The sequence below is a fragment of the Nicotiana tabacum genome, chromosome 19 (assembly GCF_000715075.1).
Source record: "Nicotiana tabacum cultivar K326 chromosome 19, ASM71507v2, whole genome shotgun sequence".
In the NCBI taxonomy this organism is placed as follows: Eukaryota; Viridiplantae; Streptophyta; class Magnoliopsida; order Solanales; family Solanaceae; genus Nicotiana; species Nicotiana tabacum.
In genome coordinates, this window is record NC_134098.1 from 31,299,644 (window position 1) to 31,309,921 (window position 10,278).

Here is a 10,278-nt window from a genome sequence, read left to right on the forward strand (position 1 = left end):
CGTCCCTTTTTCTGGGGAGGCTGTGTTTCATGCCGCAGTTCCTGATAGATAGGTTGACGGTCCTCCTAGTAGGTCACCAGCTCAGGAGAAGGTGTTGTTGCACTCCATTTGCTCCGGAGTTGCCTTGTGGAGTCAGTATGCTTATGTACATCTGTTATGGGTATGGAGGGGACCTGTCCTGACCTTATGACATTTATGCTCTACTTAGATTCTTGTAGACAGATGTTTTATATGTATGTGTGTGTGCGTGTGTGTGTGTGTGTGTGTGTGTGTGTGTATGTATGTGTGTGTGTGTGTTTGTATGACCTTGTCGGCCTATATGGTTTGAGGTACAAATGTTCATGTCGGTCATGTAAGCCTGTATATATCATGTATATCATTTTTGGGGTCGTTCTTTGTCGAGTAGTCATTATGTTTTATTCAGATGGTCTGATGACGGCCCGGCCAATTTACGCATGATGGTATGGTTACAACGGTACGTTATGTTGGTGCTCGGTATCTCTTAGGTTCGGGTGCCAGTCGTGCCCCTCCGGTTGGGGTGTGACATCGAATATGCCAGGTTAAATGTTAAACTAAAATAAGCTAGTCAATAAGTTGCTTATAGAAAATCCTAAACTCATCACAAAGCTGTCAAAAATATTAGTGTTTACCCTCAAAATAGGATAACAATTAAATTTGTAAGTGGTTTTGAGGATACGTGGATTAACTTGACGCAAAGCAAAAAATTAGAATGCAATTGAAATGAGCAGTGATAAAGTTAATTCAAACCACACGAATTGAACAGTTACAGCCTTGGGAGGTTGACCACCCTTGAACTGGATGAACCTCGATCGATATCAGAACACAAATGAAATAAGAGCTTAAAGAGAAAAATAATATATTGATTTGGAATGCGTGTTACAATGTCTTTACAAGTAATCAGACCCCTTTATGTAGCAGGAGAATCCTACATTAGGTACAATTCCATAAAAGGTAAAAATCTCCTCATTTGCTGATTTGCCGGTTTCTTATTGATACGTGCCAAGATCCCCGCCGCAATATCTGATCGGTCATAGATATTTCGGCCTTCTGTTATTTCGGTCTTCTGTGGGTTACACTGACAATGTTACTGTTACACCCCATATTTTCATACGTAAAAGTACGCCATAAGTAAATTGATGAAAGCTCGGAAATGAGATATTACATCGCGTATTTTCGTACGTTAAAGTTTCGTCGTAAGTTAATCGACGTAAGTTCGGGAATGGGATTATTTTGAGATTATAAGCATTATGCTATTTCAAACAAGTGACAAGTAAATTCGTGAAGGTGAGAGGGTAAGCGAATCAAAGAAAATGAATTTCGTCAAAATTTGATATTTTGGATAAAATACGACCCGAGCTAAAATATCCGGTATTTATGGACTAGTACCATACAAGGTACCACATGACCATGATAGTAGGGTACATAAAGTGTGTTAAAAGCGGATAGTATTTTAAGTAATTTGAGATAATTCTTAATTATGTGGATAATCGGATAATTATTGAATTTTGGTGGGAGATTAACAATTAATTAAGATGATTGGTGGCAGCCTTGTATTAAGAGATGGTGACTCTTAAAGCCACATAAAAGGTGGCCATTTAAGAGGTATTTGAGTGGCTAAAGTAGGCCTTACCAAGTGGGGCCCAAACCACTATAAAAAGGGACTTTTCTAAGATTCATTCATTCATTTTTTAGGAAAGATTCATACGGATCTGCTATGGCAACTTCAATAAAATTTCACACGATGTATTATACTGTGTAATAGCAACGAGATTTGCAAGTCTAAGAGAGCACGGTACAATCTTTCTCAAGAATATCAAACGGATTTTTCTCTACTCCGATCCGCCGTTACATGTTGTCGCTATTGACGTGTGTTGGAAGGATTGTCAAGAGATTCGGCTCAGATATGTTAAGGCTATCCCTTCTTTCTTTTGGCATGGTCCAAATGATACAAATTAAACGAGCAAAATACGCAACTTCCATAAATGACTTTATTCATAGAAATACTAGAGGTGTCTATATTCTTGATTTTCCATGTGAATTATTATTATATCTTCTGTTCATGGGTCTCAGAAAAATACGTATTTGATAAAGCTTATCCGACAGGCATATTATTTTTATGACATTTCGAGAAATGTTATTAACGTATTTCTTATGCATTTCATTCATTTATACATATACATTGACCCATGACCAGATGGCGTTATATATGCGTATATTATATGTATATGGGATATGGGAAACGTTTACAGCATTATATACGCACCACCACCTGATCAGCTGGTATACGTTGATGATTTTGCCCACGGTGGCCTATATGATATGATGGGATGCCCTCAGAGGCTTTATGATGTTATGAACGCATAAACCTATGCATGGTATGACATTTATACGCATATGCATGACATTTTAAATATTAATGATTCACAGAGTTATTCAGACTTACATGCCGAGTCTTTTACTCCATGTTTCTTTCATGTCTATTGTTTACTAATTTTCATTCCTTACATACTCGGTACATTAATTGTATTGACGTCCCTTTTGCCTGGGGACGCTGTGTTTTATGCCCACAGGTCCCGAAAGACAGGTCAAGAGTCCTCCATGTAGGCTATCAGCTCAGTGGAAGATGTTTGTGTGCTCCATTTGCTCTGGAGTTTCTTGTTTGGTCAGTATGATTTAGACGTGTATTGTTTGGTATGGCGGGGCTCTGTCCCGACCTTTATGACAATTATGTAATCTTACAGGCTTGTAGATTGATGTCATGTACGTAAATGATTGTATGGCCTTGTCGGCCTATGTTCAGTATATGAGTGGTTATTTTGGTCTTATAGGCCCGTATGTCTTATGTATAAGTTGGTATTTCATGTTGTATTCTACTTATCTCACGGCAGCCTCTCCGGCTCAGTTATCTATGATAGTATGATATGAAAAGATACGTTATGTTGGTACTTGGTTGAGTAAGGTGTCAGGTGCCTGTCGCGGCCTATCGGTTTAGGTCATAACAAAAGTGGTATCAGAGCAGTTCTATCCTAGGGAGTCTACAAGCCGTGTCTAGTAAAGTCTTGTTTATGGGTGTGTCGTGCACCACACTTATAAACAGGAGGCTACCGGGCATTTAGGACTGTCACTATTTCTTCTTACTCTAGATCGTATGGTAGAGCTCAGTTGTAAGAACTCAATTTCCTAAACTCTATCTTATTCATAATACGATGATGCCTACATCCATAAAGACGGTTGGTAAGAGATATAGCTGTGGAAGAGTTGAGTCAGAGGAACTCAATTTTTCATGATGTTTATGATGAGTAAATGTGAGGTCTTCAGCAGATCATGTGTGTACTAAGATGTGTAAAACTTCTTGATAAGGATCCCTAAGGCAAAAATGTCTATCCACTCTTGTGGTAAAAAAGAAATAAGAGAATCGGAAGGTAGATACAAGTTTTAGCAAGTAAAAGAAGCAAGATGAAAAAGTGTACGAGCTACCCAGATAATGAAGATTATCGCAGAGGAATATAAGCCTTTTGAGTTACCTTCAACAATAACAGAGGTATGTACAATTGGCCACACCCATCTCATTTATGCCCTATGGGAGCTAACAGAATTAGTATAAGAGAAGGAAGGATGTTAGGATCTAGCTGGGGTTAGGGTAACCCAAGATGGTGGATGGATTGTTAGCATTAGCTGACGTTTTCGAAGGATATTGCAAATGTGCTAATAGATCTCCTTGTGAGACACCTAGAGGGTGCACTCTAAAATAGTACAGCTAGATATGAATACTACAAAGATAGGCAGTGGAATCCTTGAAGGGATAAATATTACCTTAGTATAGCTCCTGTCCCTAGTGGAGAAAGAATGTTAGGCAACCCAAAGAGCCAGTAGATGGAGCAAGGGGAGCTAAAAGCAAAAGAATGTCTTGTTCGAGTTTTCAGAATAAAGTGATAGACATAAAGGTTAGCAGGAAATAAGAAGAGAGTTAATAAAGCATTATGAGTAAGATGTGATACATGGATGACAACGGTAGATCAAAAAGATGACAGTATTACAGAGTCTATAGTCAAGTGAAGGAAAAGACGAGAGGTGATAGGCCTTGAGACAACAAAAGAGTATAGGCCATAAAGTCATATCCTCATTTCGAGAAACAAGTTCGTGACTCCAACGCGACTACCAGAAGGAAAAGTTAGACCCCAGAATAATAGAAATCAGTATAGGCTGGTGAACAAGATAAACTAAACATGAATTAGGGACTGAGCAAATTGATAATGGAATTTCAGAGATTGTGTCCCGGCGATAATAGAATAGATGACAGAAGACTACCCTTTAAAGGTCATTCAGGAAGGCACTTCCCTAAAGCAAGCAAGGTGAGTAAAGTTAAGCTTAAGGGACTGTATGTGCCAGTTACACAAAGTGTCACCCTCGCGAGTGAGGAATTTCTTTATCCTTGGTACAGAAGGATCACCGCGAGGCGAGTAAATATCATCGATGATGTGAAAAGATGCCAAAGATGAGAAGGTAAAACATCTATACGTAGATCATCGTAGCACTAAATCTTAGTGCTCCCCTAAAGGGGGAATATGGTGTGATGTGGCATTAAGTCAGAATTAAGTGGTTCTAGTAACTATGGAATGGTAAAGTAAGAATGCGATAAAAATGAGAAAGGAATGAGATTGCACTCATTCAAATCCTATAGATATGCTATGATTCCAGAACATTATGCAAGCACGATGTCAAGGAGAGGAAGTAAGGGTTCCTACTCGAGATGTTATTGATAGATAAAGAACTAGTGCGAGACGTAAGTTAAGACAAAGGAAATAACCCAAGAAAGATTACGCGGAATATTGATATGAGAATGGGCCAACGAGTAGTTAGTAGTTGATTCAGGAAGAGCCTAATTATGGCTAAATAAGAGGACACAGACAAATCAACAGATTGTGCAAGACGAACATAGTGAACCCCAACATAGGGAATTCAGTGTCATAGATATGACATCGTTATCCTTGAGATATATTCAGATAGGCGTTGGGGTAGTTAAAGGTAAATGAAAGAGAATGCCATTGGGAAGACAGTCAAAATATTAGTTCAAAAGCAACCCTACAAGCACAAGGACGTGGAAATAAGTAACTACGGATAATTATAGGCGGGAAAGAACATCAAAAAAATCCGTCAAGTATACGATATGATAAGCTTGTAACTTTACAAGAGACAGAAGGTCTCCCTAAATACTACAACGAAAGACTAGCTGAGGAAATAAGGAAGAAGGCTTCAACCTAGCTACAATGACCAAAAGAGGAAATGGTCTTGTAACAATAGTCTCACAACAACATTGTATGCACTCCATAATGAAGTGGCACCTGGCATGGCTAATGAACGGGAAATGAAACCAAAAGTAATATTCGAGACCATATGAATTGCACAAAATTCCGACATGCATGGGAACTAAGATAAGCTAAGTATGCACGCAACATGGGGGCAGAAAGACTAGGAAAACTAATTGCTTACGTTTAAAGAAAGCTGAGATGGAACGAAAGGAATTATTCGATCAATGATCCAGAGTTAGTTACGTTATGAACGCACTCAATATTTCTAATATTGATCCATGCAGCATGTATGTTGACAATCATACAGTTATGGAAGACTCTGGTATAAGTTAAAAAGAAAAAATTGAGTCTAGGTCATAGACAAGGGATTGAATTGTTAGATGATGGTATCACGGATATTCCATAGCGTCTATGAAAGGCAAAAGTAATAACTCATACCATGAGCCGCAGATCGGAAGATAGTTTAAGCCTACATAAAGGTTAATTAGAGGGAAGAGGAAACTAATGAGTTACACCAACTAAGTAAATTAGGAGTCTGATTATTGAACCTAGAAAATTATAGACCTCGCAATTGAGAACATTGCAGGATCACTCTTAAATATCAGAGGTACAAGAGAGATAGTACAATAGCCATATTCAATAATGGCTCTATGATAAAGCCAGTCAGAAGAGTACCAGCTTCATAAGAAGTCAGCATGAAGCTCTCACCGGATTGTGTATGCACCAGAGGTGCAAGTATTATAATAGAGCTTTAAGCTATGGATGGGAATTACCTGTGTTAAAGCGAGGTCATAAAAGAGATAGAAGACGTGATGCGAGATTTTAAGGTAAGTAAGGTAAAGGTGAACAACGTACGAGATACTCAAATGCAGAAGGTTACGAATAATCCATACTACAGATAGAAGGTTAGAAGTGCTGGGATTCAGTATCCAGGAATGGTATCGGCGTCGTCAGTGGCATATCTTCCAACCTATGGTTTCTAAGTATCGAGATATCTAATTAAGAGAGTAAAAAAGAGTTAGAGACGATGTGATGTCTCGCTTGATGTTCCAGGATGACATAAGGGAACATATGATGCAAGCAAGTTGAAGGAAGGTTGCGAGTAGTATAAATAAATATGTGTAGGTTGCAAGCTAAAGGATGGTAAAGCGACAAGGTTTTAGGAAGACAGAAGTAAGGATAAGAAAGGGCGAGTGAGAAGGTGATGAGAATGGATAAGTCCTAAGGATTAAGCCCATAAAAACAAGAGAGCTGATGATTTCTCTAAGTTATAGAAAGCCCAGTATAGCCTAAATTAACTCAAAGAAGTCTAAGACTAATGGCATTTAGAAGAGATGGAATGCCGCCCTGATAGTGCAATAAGGGTGTAATTGTGATAGATAAAGGATAACGATTGGGCCTACGATTGAGCAATGATTTGAAGAGGATTTCATGAATTGTACGGGATTAAAATACCCACGTAAGTGAATCACATTGGGATGCTATAAAATATGGTTATTAAAGTACAATATCTCCGCTAGTGGATCAGGAAAATCACTTCAAATATTCCTCGATGCAACGTAAGCCTTAGTGGAAAGGTACTAAGTAAGAAGTTTCAAGTTATCACTGGTATATTTTAGATCAATATTGAGGTGAATCAACAATGAATGGACAAAAGTCACAAAGTATGAGATGAGATTAGGCCGTCACTCTTAAGATGAACAGTAATGAGGAAGCATTAAAGGACTTAAATTTATACATATGGGATAAGTAACGAAAGTAACCTGGAGTTCGGTAGTAGACCTCAGTAACGATAAATCGAAGTAAGAGTTATGGTATAGTATGACCTACCTAGATGCAGTAAAGTCATACGAATGGATAACCGGGTCTATGAAATAAGATATAGCAATATTCGTAAGTTCAACTAAGTATCGAGCAAAGAACTTCAGTATACCTATAGATGCCCAGAGGGACATCTTGTCAAGTTCTGTATATGTTCCCAAAGTGAGGCCTAAAGATTGGCTAAAATCTGAAGGGAAGAGTCGCATAGGAGCACATACAAGGAAAAGGTCCTACAAGCTGCATGACAGAAGGTAGCAACAGTTACAAGATTGGAATGATTCCGACCATGAGTCGTGGTGTGAGAAAGAGGCCTAAAGGGGGGGATGCCCTGGCGTTTGGGATTCATTCATAGAACAATTGCCTAGATGGCAAGAGGAGTACTAAAGTATTCGCAAGAGCTATGGGTTATGAGAATGATAAGTGCATCAGTCAACATTCGAGGACTAATGTTCCAAAGGGGGGAATGATGTTATACCCCATATTTTCATACATAAAAGTACGCCATAAGTAAATTGATGAAAGCTCAGAAATGAGATATTACATCCCGCATTTTCGTACGTTAAAGTTTCGTCGTAAGTTAATCGACGTAAGTTCGGAAATGGGATTATTTTGAGATTATAAGCATTAGGCTATTTCAAACAAGTGATGAGTAAATTCGTAAAGGTGAGAGGGTAAGTGAATCGAAGAAAATGAATTTCGTACCATATCCGGTATTTATGGACTAGTACCATACAAGGTATTTATGGACTAGTACCATACAAGGTACCACATGACCATGAAAGTAAGGTACATAAAATATGTTAAAAGCGGGTAGTATTTTAAGTAATTTGAGATAATTCTTAATTATGTGGATAATCGGGTAATTATTGATTTTGGTGGGAGATTAATAATTAATTAAGATGATTGGTGGTTAATTGTTGGGAATGGATAAGCATCACGTGGCAGCCTTGTATTAAGAGATGGTGACTCTTAAAGTCACATAAAAGGTGGCATTTTAAGAGGTATTTGAGTGGCTAAAGTAGGCCTTACCAAGTGGGGCCCACACCACTATAAAAAGGGACTTTTCTAAGATTCATTCATTCATTTTTTAGGAAAGATTCATACGGATCTACTATGGCAACTTCAATAAAATTTCACACGATGTATTATACTATGTAATAGCAGCGAGATTTATAATTCTAAGAGAGCACGGTACAATCTTTCCCAAGAATATCAAATGAATTTTTCCCTAATCCGATCCACCGTTACATGTTGTCGCAATTGACGTTTGTTGGAAGGATTGTCAAGAGATTCGGCTCCGGTATGTTAAGGCTATCCCTTCTTTCTTTTGGCATGGTCCAAATGATACAAATGAAATGAGCAAAATACGCAACTTCCATAAATGACTCTATTCATAGAAATACTAGGGGTGTCTATATTCTAGATTCCCCATGTGAATTATTATTATATCTTCTGTTCATGGGTCTTAGAAAAATACGTATTTAATAAAGTTTATCTGGCAGGCATATTATTTTTATGACATTCCGAGAAATCTTATTAACGTGTTTCTTATGCATTTCATTCATTTATACATATGTATTGACCCATGACCAAATGGAGTTATATATGCGTATATTATATGTATAAGGGATATGGAAAAGGGTTACGGCATTATATACGCACCACCACCTGATCAGCTAGTATACGTTGATGATTTTGCCCACAGTGGCCAAGATGATATGATGGGATGCCCTCAGAGACTTGATGATGTTACTAACGCATATACCTATGCATGGTATGGCATTTATACGCATATGCATGACATTTTAAATATTAATGATTCACAGAGTTATTCAGACTTACATGTCAAGTCTTTTACTCCATGTTTCTTTTATGTCTATTGTTTACTGATTTTCATTCCTTACATACTCGGTACATTATTTGTATTGACGTCCCTTTTGCCTGGGGACGCTGCGTTTTATGCCCGCAGGTCCCGATAGACAGGTCGAGATTCCTCCAAGTAGGCTATCAGCTCAGCGGAAGGTGTTGGTGCGCTCCATTTGCTCCGGAGTTGCTTGTTTGGTCAGTATAATTTAGACGTGTATTGTTTGGTATGGCGAGGCTCTGTCCTGACCTTTATGACAATTATGTATTTTTAGAGGCTTGTAGATAGATGTCATGTACGTAAAGGATTATATGGCCTTGTCGGCCTATGTTCAGTATACGAGTGATATTTTGGTCTTATAGGCCCGTATGTCTTATGTATTAGTTGGTATTTCATGTTGTATTCTACTTATCTCACGGCAGCCTCTCCAGCTCAGTTATCTATGATAGTATGATACAAAAAGATACGTTATGTTGGTACTCGGTTGAGTAAGGTACCAGGTACCCGTCGCGGCCCATCGGTTTGGGTCGTGACAGTTACCTCGAGCTCATTCGGGGTTAGGAGCAATTCCGGGATTATGGACTCAATGTTCTCTAGGACGGATATACTGATCTCGGGTTCTGGCCTAGTGGGACCAGGGTCGATCTCCGATTGCGCATGTTCCGGGTCTGATTTACCATGATGTAGACGAGCCCGGTTTATACCGTATACAGATAGTCCTCTCATTTTTCGGAGAGTAGACGACGAGAAATGACATGAGCTCCCGATTCTCATTTCGATATCGTGCGACAGAAATGACAAAATAAACAAAACATCGCGTCAGTCAAGTCTTAATGGCATTAAATGCCTGTCAGTTGTTAGTCGGCCACTTCCTGGATGCAAACCGTCATTTGAAAACTATAAGTACCCCCTTCTTCCTTCATTCAAACTTTACACCCAAACCTTCTATCCTTGCTCCTTAGAAATATATCTACTTTCTATATTCTAATTTCTTGAGACCCTTTGTGAAAACTTTTGTTTGTTTTCACCCCAAATCATCAAGCGTACTGCTATAACTTCCTCTTTTTCATTTTTCTTCTATTTTAAAAAGGAAATAGTGAAGACCTCAAAAACCATTCCCCAAAAGAAAACTACTTCTACATCATAGCCGGCCATCGAGGAGACCGTTCCTCGTACTACTATTGAGGAACCAGCGGCGGAACCCCTTCTGAGCACATTCATCCCTGGTGGGTGCTCGGTAACCGCCGATTTTAAGGTTGAAAA